The sequence below is a fragment of the Bidens hawaiensis genome, unplaced genomic scaffold, assembly GCF_021521415.1.
Source record: "Bidens hawaiensis isolate Kalapana, Puna unplaced genomic scaffold, B.hawaiensis_p1.1 tig00018849_1, whole genome shotgun sequence".
NCBI classification, from domain to species: Eukaryota; Viridiplantae; Streptophyta; class Magnoliopsida; order Asterales; family Asteraceae; genus Bidens; species Bidens hawaiensis.
In genome coordinates, this window is record NW_027492864.1 from 109,820 (window position 1) to 128,179 (window position 18,360).

At 35.5% G+C, this 18,360-nt stretch overlaps 1 protein-coding gene and 1 pseudogene across 1 annotated transcript in view; both read right to left on the reverse strand.

Moving 5' to 3' along the window:
* LOC143557251 (cytochrome c oxidase subunit 5b-1, mitochondrial-like) overlaps positions 1 to 18,360 on the reverse strand; it is an 87,494-nt gene that overhangs the window by 21,225 nt on the left and 47,909 nt on the right. The gene's annotated exons all lie outside the window — the stretch shown is intronic.
* Positions 12,586 to 13,863, reverse strand: LOC143557243 (F-box/kelch-repeat protein At1g30090 pseudogene; annotated as a pseudogene).

An 18,360-nucleotide genomic window follows, 5' to 3' on the forward strand; every position in this document is an offset into this window, starting at 1 on the left:
GGAATTTCTCTAACCATCTTTTGTATAAAGTTTTGAAAAAACTGGAGAAAATTGTAGTTCTAGCTTTATGCACGGATGGCGCCAATGAAGAAACACTAACCAGACCCCAGACAGATTACTGGTAACCTGGGGGTTGGAGAGATGTTTCCCACGAGGGGTTAGACCCTTGGAAGATGGTTCTTCTGATAACCTGCAAAACAGACACCGTGAGCTCGTCACTGAGAAGGGGGGGGTTCCTCCTTGTGACCACCCTCCGGCGTGAGAATCAGACTAGATTGCTCTTTAAATATAAAAGTATATTAAGAGATTGCTAGAGCAGATATCAGGTATAATATGATGATAATGTCGTAAGATATGATCATACCATTTGTGGTATTTATAGCCGAAGGTAGGTTTCCAAGGGGTTTAGCCGGCCCAACACGCTACCAACTGTAACCTATGCACGTGCCCTGCCTGTGAGTGGTGGATAGGTAGCGGCTGACACAGAGCAGGCGTGTCGTGCACTCTTCCTCTTCTGCCAACTACAGGCTAGGCACGTGGTATGGCAGGAGTTGGTGGGTAGGCGGCGGCTATTGGTCACAGTGCTGTGGCGTGCTGTCTGCCATGCTGCTGTCAGTGAGCTGTCGCATTCTTGGTCAGATCTTTTGTCTGTACCTCGTCAGGTATCACACAAAAGATCCTCCATCATACGGACTGGCTCATTTAGGCGGGAGTTTTCCCCCTCCCGCCTTTGCTCATTCCTTCAGGTGACACTGGGGAGAGTTAAGTGCCTAGTGCGTGTAGCCATGCTGCGCGGGTGGCCTTCCCTCATGGCTTGTATCCGAGGCTGCGGGAACAGGCGGAGTCCTTCACCATGGGAGGCATTTCCTGCGGGACCAGCTTGCATACTGCGCGTAAGGACGTCACTTCTCTGAGCATGGTTGGTCCTGCGGATCCAGTTGGTCTCTGCGCAGACGTCCCTGTTTAAGGTGAGTCTTGCGGGTCCAACTGGGCTCTGCTGGGACCTACCTCTTCACAGCCGATGTAGTAAATGTCGAATTTTGTTGATGGAGTGGATCAAAAATCCGCTTGTATACATGTACTTGCTCTTTGCTTTTTTACTTAAGTTTCTCTTGTTAATAAATGAAAAGAAGAAAAAAGACTTCACCAAACAACATTGTTCTTATTTAGATATATGATTTCATTATATAATGGGTGAAGTTAATTTTTTAACTAACAATAGAGTTTTACTAGATAAATAAGTTTAAAAACATTTTTTACTCAGTCGTTCAGTTATTTTTAATTAAATAATGATGTCTTTTTATACTATAGCTTAATGCCTCCAACAAAACACCCCTAGTTAGATTTACGGCTAATGGTCATATAATATAACATTATCTTATGTCTAATTCTTTTTGATAAAATCAATTGCATCATTAAGGCCTTTCTTTTTCGATAAGGCATTAGATTATGGAAGTAAAGTAACACTTAATTCCTCACTATTCGTTAACTCTGTCAAAGTATTCATTAAACAACCAAAAGTGTTAAATAAAGTGTAAGATAAAAATGCATTATCAAATGTTCCACTTGTTACTACTAGTTGATGTGTGTATAAGACAAAACAATAAAACAAAAACCCAACAAGATCCGACTCGACCAATCTGTGACATTCGTCAAATTTGAGTCTCGCTTTTATATTCGTTTTATATTCATTTTATAACATGTCGATTTTCGCGTTTTATGTTAATGAATTATACTTCGTATTTGAGGTTAAACTTGTAAATCCGAACCGGTATTATAACTCTAGCGTGTGTGAGGTCTGTCAAAAGTCCGTTAGTTTTAGTTTAAAAGTTTGGTTAAATAAACCTTAGGGGACTAAAGTGTGATTTTTCCTTAAAACTATTCAAGAATTGATTTACTTACAACTAAATACCAAACATTTATAACTTGAGGGGCTAAAGTTAAATATTTATAAACCATCATATATAAACCAACAAACCCTAACCCTACCTTATTATCTCTTTCAGCCGTCACCCACCTCCAGCCGATTTCCGGCCGCCGCCACCGCCTCTGGCCACGAAATCCGGCGAGTCCCGACGCACCACCACTAAACCACCACCACCATCCACTACATCACCACCATCTCAGCCACCTCCTCAACCCGACACCACCACCCCTCGTTTTTCCGGCAGCCCGTAGCCCCCCCCCCTCGCTGCTCGTTTTTCCAGTGACCGGAAAACCGGCCACCGGTGTACCACTGTCTCTCTCGTCTCTCTCTTCGGACTCTCTCTCTCTCTCTCACGGACTCTCTATATCTCTCTAACTCTTTCTCGGCTCTCACACTCTCTCTCGGCTCTCTATCTCTCTCTCACTCTCCCTCTGGGTCTCTCTCTTTCTCTCTTCTCTCTCTCTGTTTTGTTTCCGTCTTCGGCTCGGTTCCTTTCTCGGTATAGAGCCACGACTCGTAAACATATAAAAGGTAAATAATTTGGGATTTGGTATTGTTAATTTTCATATATCGATTTGTCGGAATTTGATTGTTAATAATTGGTTTGGTAGTATCGGTTATGTTTTTGGTCAAATACTTTGAAACGAATCGGGTTTGCGTTGTTGGTATGAATTGGGTAAAAGATGAACACCCGGGAAATGGATATAATAAGTTCTTGAGTTTAATTATTTTGGTTCGGTTTGGTTGGTACGTTTATTAAATTAGAGGTCTCAGATTCGGGTCATCCTAGATCGGTTTTTGGTATTGTTTCTTGTTATACTTAATAAATTTATTATTACTATTAGTATTAACATAAATACGTAAAGATTATTATTATTATTATCATTATTAATATTAACTAGATTATATTATTATTATTATCATTATTATTATTATTAACTAGATTGTCATTATTTTAATTATTATTATTATTAACAAGATAATTATTAGTATTATCATTATTATTATTAACAAGATTATTAATATTATTATTATTATTACTATTATCTTTTAACAAAACTATTATTATTATCATTATTATTATTATAAATATTAAAGTTGTTATTAATATTATTAAAGATCATATTATTATCATCTTCATATTATTATTATTATTATCAAAAATATCATTATAGTTATATTATGAATTCGTTTAGAAATCAAACCGACATCGAGTATAATATCATTATTTACTATCAATATTATTAATTATTATTATTATTTTTATCAACAACATTTTAATTAATACTAAGATCTTTATTCTTTAACTATTATTATTAGTATTATTAATAATAGTTACGGTTATTATTTTTACGTCATATCTTACATGTCTATATATATATATATATATGAAACATTTCTTTTTAAAATTATCATTATCATTATTATCATCATCATAAATAATATTATTATAAGCTTCATTATAAATTCATTTTCATAAAAACCGAACTCTTGATTTAAACTCGTCTTGTTTCTTTTAATATTGGTTTAGCTATTTAAAAGCCCAATAAAATAATATTTTATTATTAATTATGTACGAGTCCCTAATCATTAACAAACTAACCGGTAACCCGATTAACAACCGAACCGTCTCGTCCAATGTTTCAAATGTAGTTTCAACTAAAGTTCAAGTTCATTAATATGTTTTATTTATCCGTTTTCAATTAGCTTTCAAGTCGGATTCGTTCGTTTCGTTTACAAGCTTCCTTTTATGTCAATCACTTATTAGTTTCTCAATTCATCAATCGAGGTGAGTATTTTCTAACCCTTTTTTCCATCTTTCGTTTTGGGGTGACATTTCATACTTATCGCTTTTGGATGGTGGAACTATAAATCCTAGATTACTTGGCATCCCATTGTAGCAAGGTGTCGTTAACGTAATGCAATTAACGATATTCTATTAAATCCTAGTCTACTTGGCAACCCCTTGTAGCTAGGTGGCGCTAACGTAATTCTATTAGTGATTGTCAATTTATCCAAGTTGTTGCTTTTATTTATTGTTTTGTATACAAGTTTTGTGGCTTTTATTACTATATACTTATATGCTCAAACTTATGAATTGCTCACCAACATTTGTGTTGGCAAACTTTATTTTATGAAATGTTACAGATTTGACTTTTGTTGACTCGAGTGCTTGACGGAAAACGTTACCAAGACTATTAGGGTATTAGTAAAACGAACAATATGAATGCTATTTGTTTATATGAGCGAGATGTATTGTTATTGATTTGTTGAAATAAAATGAGTTGAATAAATATTGTCACTTTAAATAGTGTCTTGTGTATTTGTCCAATCATGTTGCACCCCGGCATGTTCCGCCACCTTTGGTCGGGGTGTTACACAATCCAACCAGAGCAAGTCTATTTAATAAATACGGAACCAACACCATAAAGTCACAGTAAAAAATAACAAAATAAAGAAATAAAAATATATGTTCATTTCATTTATTTTTCATACGACAATTTAAATGGCTCTTTTGGCATTAAGTCGGCTTACAAACATTATCACTACTGGAACCCTAAGTGAATTGGACGTGATTGTGAGAGTGTTCGATAAATAGTTTTAGAAAGAACAATGATCAAACAAATATTGAAGAAGCTAATGATTGCTATTATTGAAGGTTATAGTTACATCAATCTGAGTCCTCAATGCATACATTACATTTCATTATATATGGTCTAGGACCTTTGACCCAATCTATATCCTTTGGTTTCTTCTCTTCCCCGTCGGAGCTGCAGCTGACCTCCTTTTATCCGTTGGATCCTGTCTCGCCTCCTGGAGCATGCGTGCCTTGGGCCCTTCCCCAAGTAAGTCGCACAATAACCTATGATCCCCTTTGACTTGGTCTTTTATCTTATTATACCATTTATTTTTGGGCCTCTTTTCTTGAGCTAGGTATCATGTTTTTCATTTAATGGGCTGTGACCCAACTTAAAGAGCTCAATTCCTATGTAGGCTCTTCAATCACATTGGTTGTGATAGAATAGATGTTTTCGACATAAGTTTAAATTTATAAAAGAACTCTTAAGTTTAGTTTCGATACAATTATGAACCTAACTAATACCAAGTGAGTTCGCGTCGACTTGTCGCCGCAACATCTGGGTTTTATTTATAGAATAAATGTCGTTTAAAATATGTTATTTTTCTTTTTTGTTTTGTTTGAAATATGCTAATCTAATTAAATGAATTTTTAAGTTTAATTTCGGTACCCTTACTAACCTAACCAGTATCGACCAAATTCAAGTCGATTTGTCACCGCCAACTGAATAAACGTCATTTTATATATGATTTTTTTTACCATAAGCTATAAAAGTGCCGCTATTATTTTGAGCGTTTACTAATTTATTTTTTTTGGTTAAGAGTCAATCCTGTAAAAAAACCTAACCCAACATACTAAATTTTGTATTGCTTTGATCATATGATGGTGCCATAACAAATATTATGATACCAGTTTTGTTACCTAGTTCAAAGTATTTTGAAAAAAAGAAATCATATCAAGATTCAAAACTCATGTCATTTGGACTGAAACCAAGGTTTTTAGAATGGGCCATTCCAAACATTGATTCATGTAGACCAGAACTCTTTTGTGAGGCCCACCGTTTGGGCCGGATTTATTGGCCCAATATACTACTACCATCCATTTTGTAAGTTCATTTTTGTATTCCAGCCACTACGCAATTTACTTTTTTTTTGAACGGCCAACAAAATTCATTCAAGAAATACTAGCAAGTTACTAGAAACACTACTTATTGTTCCAAAAAGTAAAACTACCTAAAAACTAATAGATTAAATAAATAAAACTATTTAGAAGATTCTATTCATTAAAAATAGACACTGATTGTATTCTCTCATTAACAAAGGATTTAGAATATTGGATGTAAGGATTGGTGATGCTGATGGATGGTAGTAGAATTCAAGATCTTTGAACGTTGAAGGATGTCTATGTTTTTTTAACATCTCATGATTTGAATCCTTAAGAAAAGCCCTGATTTCATACATCATGGGCATGTGTTGAAGGACAAGACAAAGTTATGGTCTTTTTCAATTTTGGAAGATAGATTTTTAATTAATAAGGCTTTTTGTATCACTCATTTGAGAATATTAATATCATGCAGACGGCACAAATATTAAACAACGGTTTTATATTCACGAATAAAACGCTTTTCATGTGTTAATGTATAGTCAAGTGACACAACTTATGAAATTCACCATATTTCTTTTCAAAAACTGACACCAGTAAGTTTGTCATTATTTTCATAGACCCTTATTTTTGTCTAGTTTTTCATATGTTTTGTTATGTTATAGAATAACTAAGTGTGACAAAATCGTTTAAATAACAAATGCGATTATTATTTAAGAATTTTTATTTTTTCAATAAATAATTAAGAAAAAAATATTTAAAATGAGTCTAGATATTATGTCAAACTGAATGTTGAGTATAACTTTGAAGGTTGAGGGATTAAACTGCGAACATTTGAAACTAATCTAATCATATGAAATATAGTTGAAGACAATAAAACACTTGCATTATGTGTTTGTTTGTGGTTAGAAATATGTCCGAATCCATGTCTTGGATATTTTCAAGGAGTGATTGCACCAATAGTCGTTCGTAACTATATACAAAGTCCAACTTTGTTAATTTGTCGGGACAAATGTCACATTTAAATGGACTTATTCATAATGACATAAGGCTATTATTTGAAACCTTATGTTTATTCTTTTATAAAAGTATTTGTTACGGCATTACCTCTTTGCCTAGTCTCTGGTCAGTCTGATAAGTTAGCATGTTGACTCGTTTATTTCTTCGTACAAATTTAAAGGATATAATGTCATGCTTGCGGTGTGCGCATATAATGTTTTGTATGTGTAAACCCCCGGGTGGGCTAAAGTGAAACTGCACTAATTTTAACGTCATTTTACAAATCTCATGAAAATAAAATTAAAAAGGCGGAAGGTTAATCATACGTCATGTGGTGGCGTTGATAGCCGAAAGACAAGGGTACATGCACCAATCGGCCGTTGTCATGATGGTTGAGTGTTATGTGCCTTATGTCCAAGGTTTTATGTAAAACTACTATCGAGCCAGGGGGGGTCTTACCGGAAGCATCCTTTATTCCTACGAGGTAGATGTAATGTTGTCTACATCTCAGACCTTACCATAGCTTTGCTATTGATGGGATTTACCGAGTACGATAATGATGATGACACATTTAAAGGATATTGTATATCAGAAATTATTTTAGTATTTCATATCAAATTTTGAAAGCTAAAAAGAAAATGATGGTCGTATCCTCTAGTTTAAGTGTGGGGAAATTCGTGATTAAATTTTGAATAATCTAAGAGTCGTATGATACTTTCGAATTGAAATTATTTGATGGTTCTCTAAATACTCAGTCGGATAAAACTCAAACGAGACAAATCAATCTAATTATGCTAAAATATCTAACATTAGGAGCATAAACTGTGTTTTTCTTTTTTATTTAGATTTGTAATGATACGCTATAATATTCAAAAAAGTTTTAAAAGTAGGTTAAACAGGTTTTATTGTGCTAACCCATAAATACATGAGCTGTGTTTGAATTTTTCACCCAACACAATATTTTAGTTTTGTTTTTATGTCTTTTGTTTTAGTCGGATTTAACATGTCTAACATGTGAACACAACCGTTAGCGGGACTATTATAAAAAAAATAGGCTCTAAACTTTATAAAATAGAATCATATAATATATATCATATATGTATTATTAATCACTATATGATAATAGTATTTTAGATCATATATATATAAGTAATTCATATATTGATATCTTTTATATTGCTTCTGATACTCCACTAACAGTGTCTTTAGATGGTGGTAGTTTGTGGTCTTTTGTTGTAAAGAAGTGATTGGTAGAAGGTTTGATATCATTAAGAAGATTTGAAGCACACTCAAAACTAATAAAATAAATAAAAATTGATTTAAACATAGATTTAATGATCTTTAATCAATTTAAATAATTAACTTACAAATTATTACGCATGAGTAACGTGAACATTGGATGATTTGAAGATATATAGATGTTCAAGAATGGATAACGTTTTCAAAAAAGTAATTAATTTAAAAATAAATTGTCTAACTCGTTCTTATAAAAAAATAGTTGCAGCTTGTCAAGAATTTTAAGCAAGTTATCATTATTTACACAAAATGAAAATTATTCTCTTAAAAAGCCTTAACTTATATTATAGTCTTACGACCAACAAATAAAGTCCAGCTACCCAGGGTAATTCAATGGCAAAGGGTGACTCATATGCCCGCGATCAGAGATGCGCTGGGTAGCACAAGTCCACCATCATCTGTTCGGAAGAAAACTCGTCTTTCGAATGCCCAATGCGATGAAACCCGGCTATGATTGAATTCAACTTGAGACCTTGCTGTATTTGACCCGAGTCTTAACTTTCCCTCCAATGTCAGTTTAATTAAAGCTCATTGACAACTTTTATTATTATTCCTACTATTATTTTTATACTATTATTATCATTATTCTTTTCATCATCATCTCCGTTTTGCCACTCCTTAAATCATTATATCATTGTTCATAATGAGGTTTTTAGCCAAGTTTCTCAACACTATGATTTAAATTCAACAGTCAACCCCTTTTATGTAAACTCATAAAATGTGTCAAAATCTAGCAGGCCTCATAAGCGTGGTGTTTGAGATTTCTTTAGTAAAAGTTAAAAATTGTATATTTGCATATTGTTTTTAATAACTTAACTTAAAATAAAAATTTTCAAATCGACCGATGAAAATAATTATAAATGTATCTATTTTATTTGAGTATACAGTATACTTGTACACTTGTGTGTGTGGCCGAAAATATTCAGAAAACATAAATTTAATTTTTGGATGGAACAGGCCAACAATTATAAATAACATTTTTTTAAAAGTAACCAAGTTAACTAATTAGTGTGGTTTGATTCGGTTAATAGCTTCAACCAAATTAACTAATTAGTTCTCGGTTAGTTAGTTCGGTTTATTTGGATAATTTTTTCGAATTTTGGTTCAGATCGGTTAATAACCAAAATCAAATTTGAGCAAAACATTTTACTTCTAAATTATGCCCGGTGAGTCTATTTATAGAAAAAAGAAAAGGATATGAAGCTTTTCATTCCCTTTCCATTCTTCTCTTTTCTTTTGTCATCTATTTTTTTTTTCACTTGTCTTTTCTTTCAATTCCTTCTAATTTGGAACAAAACAAATCCACATAACATGTTGGACACGACACGATAAGACACGATGACCTGTAGTACTAAATACGGACATGGGCACGATAACTATTCGTGTCATTTTTTCCAAACACGAACATGAACCTTGTTAGTAACGGATTAATTACCTGTTAAGGAACCTGTTTAACACAATGAATAATACGTGTGTAATGAAACAAAAAATTTCAAAACGACCATACAAGTCATTAATAAATAATATATAACATAATTAAAACAAAAAAAATTACAAATCCATAACATTCTTAAGACAAAAAACCATAACAGCAAATTATAAGATCCATTAAAAATAAAATATCTGCTTATGACGGGTATGAGTGAAATGTCATATATAAGTATGACTTTAGGTTTAAGACTTTAGGAGTGTATATTTTCTTATTTATTTTAAAATTAAAAATCAGCCAATGTTACTAAAGGTTAACAGGTCTTTAACCTGTTAAGACACGAATTTAAACATGTTAACATGTTTAATACACAAAACCTGTTAAGCTCAAACTTAAACCTGTTAAAACTCATGTCGTGTTAACATGACCGTGTCATAAATTGACAACCCTAATTTTACTCTTCATTTTCACACAATTTCTCTCATTTTATTTCCTTTAATGTAACTCGGAACACCCTTTTTATTTTTTCCGTCCCTTTCACTCTTTAAATGAAACTTGGGAAAATAATCATTTTTTTCTACCCCCCCCCCCCCTTGTTTTCCTTCCCTTTACTCCCTTAATTGAAACTCGGGAATCAAGTGGAAATGGACGCATAAATACACTAAATTAGTTTATAAATGCACCGAATTGAAATATAAATGCATGAGATGGTGATATAAATACATACAATTATGCTATAAAACATGAAACATATGAAAATGAGATATAGCTAGAAATATATGAAAATATGAATAGTCATGTTCGGTTAACTTCGATTAGTCGATGATACAAAAAATAACCGATAGCCGTCTTTCGATTAATTCAATTGTCGGTTCATTTCATTCCAATTCTATTAACGGTTCAGTTATTGCTCACCCTTGCCTCTTACTTTGAAGCCTAAAAGTTAGACAGTCGTTAAGAGAGTCCATACATGTTTCTCTTAAAAAAAACAATACTACTTTCTCAAAGTTCTTATTCCATTTAAACTAATCCCAAACTAAAACCAGGGTATCTAATTTATTAACGTGACTATATTTCAACTGTTTTCAAGCAAAAAAAAAAATTGAATTTGTACTTTTGTTTTTAACCTTTTCACGGTTTTCTACTTTATCCCGAGATTCATGGTTCACACTTCCCATCATTCTTATTTCTTACCTTAAAACATTACAAGCTGTCAAAAAAACCTGCCACAAGTGGTCCTCCAAGGTATCAACATCGTATCATACTCCTTTAATAAATATATAAATAACAACGGAAAATTCTCAAAATAGCCCATTTATATAATGTAGTTCCAAGTTTGTCCTTTAAAATTCAAGTTTTCAACTTTGTCCCTTTAGTATCTCGTCACCCGGCGACATGTTAGCGAACACCGACGATATGTTAACATAGCATAGGGTTGACGATGCGTTATGTTGCTAACATAGGGTCGTAGCGATGCGTTAATGTTTAAAGCAGGGGTTCCACGATGCGTTAGTTGATAACGCATCGCTGCTACCCTATGTTAGCAACATAAACGCATCGCCAACTCTATGTTATGTTAGCAACATAAACGCATCGTCGGCGACTTGTTGACATAACATAGGGTTGACGATGCGTTTATGTTGCTAACATAGGGTAGCAGCGATGCGTTATCAACTAACGCATCGTGGAACCCCTGCTTTAAACCTTAACGCATCGCTGCTACCCTATGTTAGCAACATGACGCGTCGTCAACCCTATGTTATGTTAACACATCGTCTGTGTTCGCTATCATGTCGCCGACGACGAGATACCAAAGGGACAAAGTTGGAAACTTGAATTTGGGGGGACAAACTTCGAACTACATTATATAAATGAGCTATTTTGGGGATTTTTCCAAATAATAAAGTATAAAATCTAGTTTATGTCAAGATAAAAATATTCAATCTTAACGTTTAGTTGTGACTGTCTTTTAGAGCATGCGGCATACCATGTTCCGTGGGCTCGTGGCCGTAATACTCTCCGGCACATATGTCGCATACGTGACACTGCTCACACTTACTCCAAATACCTTTTTATTTATGCTTTTAAGCGTACTTCTAGTTACAAGTAGATGTGTAAACAAGTCGAGTTGAGTCTGTTTAAATTCAAGCTTGGCTTATCTTGAGCTTGATTCATAAGTAGTTTCCTAAACTTGATATTAGCCCATGAGTAATTTCAAAGTTATGTTGGCATTGACATGCTATGCATTATATGTAACTTATATTATTTACATGTAGATAGTTATTTATTAATTTAAATTTTTATATATAGCACAATATATATTATTTAATTGTTTTGATTTCATTTACACAAATAATAAGTTCGTTTAGGCTTGCCAGTTAAGTTAAGATGGGGAAGGGAGGGTAGCGGTAGAAATGCATAGGGAAGCAAAGAGAAAGCGGAAGTCGGTGAACAAAACCTAGACACGCTTGATGTGGCCTCATCTATGGACACGTGAGTTGCTTAGTGTGACATACCAAATGTTTATTTGCTTGTTTATTCTGGTTACACTGTGAAGAACCTCGAGATTTTATAAAGTGTACAAACCACTGGTCAAGAATCGTGACTGCTCTCCTGATAAGTCCATTACAGGGCAAAACTAGTAACCCTTTATAATAAACGGGACACAACAATTGGCTCCCCGACAACTCTAGCCTTAAAAGATTACCAGTGACACTAGGCTCCAAAAGTACAAGAGCATTCACATTTCATTTTCCATCTCCAACCTCATTTTTATTTTTAAAGGAAAAAAAAAATCTACATCCAATCCTCCAATCTTATTCCCATTCCTATACTTTTATGGAAAAACCATTCAAGCCTCCAAATTTGCTTGTCACTAGTCTTCATTCATATCTTCTTTTATTATAATTTTTTGGGTGGACATGTGAAAAGAAAATTAAAAGTAAAAAATATACATAATATTATTTAATTAAATAAAGATAAACAAGAGAATTGAAATGTGAATGCTCTATACATGCTTTGCTACCCCTTCCTCCTTGAGCCACATTGCTTTTTTCTTTAAAAACCTTTCATTAGAACTTACTTTAAGTGGAACACTTCTAAAATAAGTCTTTTTAAGTGTTCTGGATAGCATATTCGGTCAACGGGTAACCCCTACACATTTCATAATATGTCTATAATATAAATCACAAATATAAACCCATTTTAAGTACTTTCCTTAATATCCCCGTAAATTTTATCATAAAACAAAATCTATAAACCAAACATAGACTAGATTAATAAACTCAAATCAACATCAAACCACAAAAACTACTAAACACAACATAATTACATGACACAACTTTTATTTAAAAACATACTAAGCATAGAGAATTTGTGCACTTGAAGGCGTCAAGTCCAAATCGCCATTCAGACCTTCCACAACTTGCCACCGGACTGTAAAATCCAGCTTTCCATCGGTTGAATTATTTTTATTCAACCGATGGATAAACCCAACTGCCACACAAAGATTCCTTCCAATAACATAAATCCTATCATGACAACCGTTCACCACAAACGGCTTACAGATATGTTCAGGCAACGGGGACCCATCAACAGTCTCCCACGCGTCAGTACACGAGTCATAAACCTTAATTTTCGTCCTCTCATGCTCCGAAACCACAAACAAACGCCCAAACAACACCACACTCGACCCGGTCCACCCTTCCCTAAGACCCATCGCCATACATTCCCAACTATTTGTCTCGGGGTCATAAACCTGACCCCCTCGGCACGAAATAAAACGGCCAAAACCATCCTTCGGTCACATAAAGCTTCCCATCCAACACGGCCGCGTCATAACACACCATACCCGCACCCATATTCGCTATCGGGCTCCCACACCCCATCACTCGGGTCCATCACCTCACCCGAATCAAGCTCCAACCGGTCCCCACCGTTCCCTCCCGCGACATAAACCTTCCCACCAATCACCCCACCCGCGAAAACCCTCCTCGGGTTCCGCATCCTCTTCATCTCCCTCCAACTATCCAACACCAAATCAAACCTCCAAACCGAATTAACCGGACAATCACCATCCACCGTCACACCACCACACACCACCAGACCACCATCAACCACCACACACTGAAACCCATTCCCACAAACATTTTCCACACAAGGCATTGATGGAATCATATGCCAACAATAATTAACAACATCAAGAACATACCAATATCCACTCTTTCCACTATTATCATCACACAACACAAACAACCATGGATCATTAAACCCCATTTCCTTTCTTGCTTTATAAAACCAACTTTTATTCCCAAACAAATCACCCCACCGCCGGCAAACTCTCCGGCCGGCGGTGTGACACTCCACCGGCAACCGGAGTAAACAGTTCAAAGCCACATCATCAGGTAAACCAGATATCAAAGACTCATAACCATTATTATTATTATTATTATTATTATTATTATTATTATTATTATTATTATAACATCTGACCTGTGAGTCTTCCAACTGGTGTGAAATACGAACTCTTTGCATATTGAAAAATGACTTGAAACTGGTGGTGGTTAATATTAAAAATATTATTATTATGATGGATGCGTGCGAGTGAAATAAATGCCGACCCACCCGTGCAAACACGAGTGTCGAGGAAGAGACTAGGAGTAGGCTAGACTTTACTAGGTTATTTATTCTACTTTTAACTTACGGATGTAATGTGTGTGTATACATTAACCGCCAGCTTGGCCCACTCCTAATTTGTGTTGTCCACCGTTGTCCAGCAACTTTATCAGAGGAGCCGAGTGGCTGTTGTGTTTTTTTTTATTTTAATAATTTTAGATTGTTTAAAGTTTTTGTAAATTAATGGAATAATAAAAACAAATTGGATTTTTTTATTTAAATGATTTTAAACTAATAAAAGTCTAAAAGTTTTGTTGTCGAACTCCATCACAAGTTCACACTCATGTTTATTACATCTACACTTGATTTTAACTCGATTTCATTTAACGCGATAATCATACACGTTGCGTTCATGAGTTCATTTTTTTTTACATCTCTTTTTTCTCTTTAATTTTTTTCTTTAAAATCTTTCCAATGTGAAAAGATACAAATTTTATTATTTTACTCTTGATTTTCTCTCGCATCATCACCTTTTCTTTAATAAAACTCGAAGACACCCTTTTTGTTTTCTGATTCCTTCCTTAAATAAAACACGGAAGCACAACCATTCTGATTTCCTGACCCATCGCGCTACGCGATGAGTCAGAAGAGAACCCTATCGCGTATCGCGATGGGGCTTCTGACAAGTTGTGACACGTGTGCCACATGGCACACGGTGGCACCATGTGCTGCCACGTGTCACAACGTGGCAACACTGTTGCTACGTGTCGCCACGTGTAGCGGCGCCTGCCACGTGGCAGATCTACGTGGTGACTCACAGGGCCTATATCGCGATACGCGATAGGCTGGCCCAGGAACCCATTGCGTAGCGCGATGGGGACCAAAATAATGTCTATAAATAGCAAGGTCCAGGTTTCATTCTTGGCACACCACAAATCAGTTATCCTTTCTCTCTCTAACATCTCACTAGAAATCCAAGTTTGTATAATCGATTTGCCTCGATAAGCATGCCCCGAACCTCCCGATTGTGTAACGACGTTTCCTCGAAGTGCGTGCCACCCTCCACCCACATTTAACCAAGAATGGCGTTTGTTTTCGAAGTTCGTGTCCACGAGTGTTGAAGATTTGGCATTCCTCGATTAGCGTGTCAAGAAGTAAAGCGGCGTCGAAGTGCTGCTCAAGTCCCTATAGTCTCTATACGCCATTTGAGGTTAGGCGTAATGTCGAATTCAATATAATTTAATATTATATTCAAGGCTTTGGCCTTAAGTCGAGCATATACTCGATACCTCGATAAAAAAAAAGAAATACAAACATAACAAAGAAAAGAATAAAGAAATTATATGATAGATAAACATATATATGTGTGTAAGTATATATGTATATATATTTTTTGTTATGAAATTATTATTATTTATTGAATAATGAGTATTCGTAAATAATAAAAGAAAAGATTACGTTTCTTGGAGAAGAAGAAACGCCGGGTTTTGAATATAAACTAAAGGGTTATAATTTACTTTTAAACAAGAGGTTTTCAAGTAAATAAAATTTGAACTAAAGGTTCAATCGAGGATTGAGATATAAGACTAAAGGTCTTAAGCCGGATCGTGTATCCGACTAACAAATATTTATACTCGTAACTATAGGTTCGAGATAAAGAAAATGGAAAGACCATTGGACGGTGAGTGAAGCCGATCCTAAAGAGATAAGGTGAATACGCCCCCAAAACTTTTAAACTTGTTTTCAAAATGAGTCAAACTTGTTATGTGAAATCGTTTACAAGGAACTATGTGTTCCTAAAACCGTTATAACTATGGGTATAAACCTAGCCCTCAGGCTGTGGTATACGTATGTCTGGATCCTTACATAGGTGGTACTATGCGATGTATGGGCATGATCGCACCACCCTTGGTCGTAGGATGCTCTCTTGCAGAGAGTACGACCGTATGTGTATATTTACGGGTACTTAATGAAGTCAAACGCTGCGGTGTTTGTGAGGTGACCTAGTGTAGAGGCTCTAGTTTATAATGTGTTATTTGACTTGATTATTCCTAAGCCACGTTGGGCCGAGACAAGCGTAGTCTCGAGGGGTAAATAAGTAAAAAGAATTATTTTGCGTCAGCGTGTTTACCAGCATTCGTTGCTGACGTATTTTATTACATTTTGCAGGTGAACAAGTTTAGCACTTGGAGTGACGATGTGCTTAGATATATCCGATGGCTCGGATTTCTTTTGTAAACTTAATATGGTGGTTTGTAAATATAAACACATAAATCTTCTGTAACTTTAAACGGGTGTTTATAATCCCGTCTTTTATTAATTACATTTTCGATCCTTAAAGTTTATAAGTCTTCCGCAAACTAACGCAAATCTGATTTATTTACAATTACGATACCAATTGTTGGGTCACGCTCCTAGGCCCTAGACAGGGGTGTGACAGGTTGGTATCAGAGCCATCGATCTTAGGGAATTGGGTATCATAAAACAATACCCAAGCTTCGATCCAAGTTTAGGAAATAATTGTTTATGTGTTTTACGGATAAGATAGGCTGGTAACCTTTCTTTCCCACTCTACATTCTAAACCACCCATAATATTAGATGTCATTCAAAGCTCACATAGAAGACTTTGTGCGCAAGGCAAAGGAGGCTGGAATTGCCGAACCCTACCCTGAAGACAACATGAGCGACGGATACTATGAAGCATACTTCAACCAAGATGTGAAACATGACTTGTCCAAACCAGTGTACTATCCCGGAAGTCGACACTACCCAATAGATGTTCCCGATAGTCCACCAACACAAGGAATTGAGCCACCAAGACACTCAAGCTACCATCCACCAACCCTACCGATGTATAATCCTTCCGAAGTACCGACATACCATCCAACAGAGATCTTCACTTACCAACCCTCGGAGATGCCGCAATACTATCCAACCGGATACCTACCAAACTCTCAACCATCCTCCGAGTGGATGAAATATCTCTCTGAACAACAAGAGTGGCATGCCGGAAGTTCCACTTTCAATGAAGCAAGTTCACAACCAAACAACGGAGAAGGACCATCCCGTAGACCCAAGATGAGAGTAATGATGCCCACTGAGACTTTCCAGACGATCCCAATAATCAATGAAACCACACAACCAATGGAGGAAGATGAACCAGAAGAGGAAGAGGAATCAGAAAATGAGGAAGATCCTGAAGAGGAAGAAGAACCCGAGGAAGAGTCTGAAGAGGAACCAGAAGAAGAGCATCCTAAGGATCCTAATGAAATGCCAAGCCCAATGGATGGATCACTCACTTCCCAAAACCCAAGCTATGGTTCTGTGGATCCATATGTTCAATGCCTTGAAAGGCTTAGAATTGGGACTTCATCAAGCTTCCCACCATTTCAAGGAGAAATTTCCTCATTCCAAGAGCAAGCTGATGAGATTCGTGAACAGAACCAAGCTGCCAAGACCTACCTCTACCTTTCATCCAACATGGATTATGTTCCGTATCCAGAACCGACGAACCATTACGAGATGGTGACGCTGGGTTACCGTGACCCACCTCCGTAGTATGGATACCCCAATGTAATCCCACAATCGTACGAAGAGCACTTGGACCACGCTCTACATGAAACCGACGATTGGAGGAAGAAGGTGCACGAGGAAGAGAAGAAAAAGAAGAAAGTTGGAGAAATAATCCTTCGTAAATGCAACAAGATATCGAAGGTTGTGAAGAAGTTCTTGAAGAACTGAAGATGGTGGCCATGTGGAAACTATGTGTAAAATAGTCCTAAATGCTATGTGTATAAATAAAGAACGTTTGAAACGTTTTAATGTAATGATAGGACCAGTTATATATATCGTGAAAACGATATATATATATATATATATATATATATATATATATATATATATATATGTGTGTATGTATGTATTGTAAAATATATATATCCTTGGGATATATATATTAATGTGTAATAAATAAAACGTGTGTTTAATAAATAAATGTTGTTAAAATTTCAGACCAAATTGAAAAGAAAAAGAAAATGTCTGAACAAAGTAACAACAATAATAACGCTCGAAAAGAAAGAGAGATGAGAGATGAGGGGAAAGGCCCTGAGAACGAGCGAGAGGAAGAAATTCCTGAGAAATACATGAATAGAATCCAAAAGATGATTAAAGATGCGGTTAAGGAAGAATCCGCTTTTAGATCTCAATCTAGACATTCTCGATCTGTTAATCCATCTGTTCATCCCTCTCGAAAATCCGAGAAATCTCATCCAAATCCTTCACGTGTTGAAGAAAGTGTTCATGAGTTTAACGCCGATGATGGCATTAGACGAAAGTTTAAAAAGTTAAAAGTTAGTGGTTGTACGTTCAAGGATTTTAAGTATTGTGGAGCGAAAGAGTTCCATGGTGACAAGGGA